We start from the raw sequence: 1729 nt of genomic DNA, 5'->3' as shown, positions 1-1729 counted from the left end.
TTGCGTGCAAACAAACTGAGGTTCATCGGAATAAAGAGATTTGTCCAGCTGGTAGCCAAACAGGCTTTCTTTTTCCTAATTTTTTTTTCCCTTGGTAGCAGCCTTATCCTTGTGTCCTCTGTACCTAGTACTTTCTCAATCCCTCTGACTTTTTTTTTCTCAGAAAAGTATTTAATAATTTTATTTCTACTATGACTTATAAGGTTTCTTCTCCTAGGGGAATTTTATTTTTACTATGAAGACTAATTCTTAAACAAAAGGAATAAATTTCTAAAGGTTGAATATTAGACCTCATCTAGCAAGTAGACACCCCAAAAAGACTACAACGTACTCTTTCTATCTATAAAATCTATTCTGTATAATACTATATTCCTCAAGTACCGCTAAGAATTCTCAGGAAATTAGAATGAAGTAAACTAAATGAAAATAATGATGATAATAATAATAAATATAGAGAAAAGAACTGAAGTAGGTACTTAGAGATGTGAATGTTCTTACTTTACAAATGAAGCAACTGAAAATCAGAAAGATAGCATTTACATAGCATTTTAAAGTTTGCAAAGCATTTTACAAATGTTAGCACATTTGATACTTACAACAAATCTGGGAGATAATATTATTATTGTCCCCATTTTACAGATGAAGAAACCTGAAACTATAATGTGGAGAAACTGAGCAAGATAGAGGTTAGAGACCAATTTAATAGTTTATTAAATGGAGAGATATATTCTTGGTCCCAGGGCTGGACAAGACTATCATCTTGAAGAATCCAGCACTAAGTATCAGAGAGCAAGCTTTTTTATAGGATAACAAGAACAATGACATAATGGGGGAGGTACCTGAATGGGGATAACATAATTGGGGGGAGTGAGGGGGAGGCACCTAGGATGACACAATGGAGGGAGGTACTGGAGAGGTTACTGATATTCTAATGATATCTAAAATGGATAGACCTTTATCCTGTCAAACCTTATGAAGGAATGACTATAACCTAAATATATAAAACCTTTATCTCATCAACCATTTAAGAGGGAATTATTATAGCCTGGGGTGTTGGGGCAGAGCAACTGAGGTAGACCTTTATCTCATCAAACATTAAGAGGGAAAGGTCATAACCTGAGGCAAATTAACTAAATAAGACAATTAGGGAAAGTAGGTAGGGTCATCAAAAGGGAACTGTGGCATAACAAAACAAACAGAGATTGTGACTTGTAGTATAGCTAATAACAATTTGAAGTAGGATTTGAATTCATGTTTCTTTTTACTCCAAGTCCAGCACTTTTTATACCTGCTACATTGTCTCTCTAGAACCACATTAATTGTCACAACTGTTTGGATCCAAAGGCCTAAGTTAGTCTATTTACAAATGTTCTAGGTACAGGAATTCTCTTTCAATCAAACACTTGTTATTTATATTGTTAGTTATCCATTGAAAGTATTTGCTCAGTTAGTGGATTCTGAGTGTATGTTATCACTATTTATGTTCAGTAGGCTATGCACTATTTATATGCATAATGTCATACTAAGGATATATGTGAGCATATATACATTATATGCTTACTGTATATATCTATATGTATGTATGTAGGCTTGTTCTGTGTGTGTGATTCAGAAATGGTGAAGGATCACCACTTAATAAAAAAAAGCCGGAGAGATCTCTAGAAGCAAAGCAAAGTTTATTATACATTCTCCAGAGAAGGGTGTCCCATCCATCGAGCAGACAATCTAA

The sequence above is a fragment of the Antechinus flavipes genome, chromosome 3 (assembly GCF_016432865.1).
Source record: "Antechinus flavipes isolate AdamAnt ecotype Samford, QLD, Australia chromosome 3, AdamAnt_v2, whole genome shotgun sequence".
NCBI lineage: Eukaryota > Metazoa > Chordata > Mammalia > Dasyuromorphia > Dasyuridae > Antechinus > Antechinus flavipes.
Note: the sequence above shows the minus strand (reverse complement) of the source record.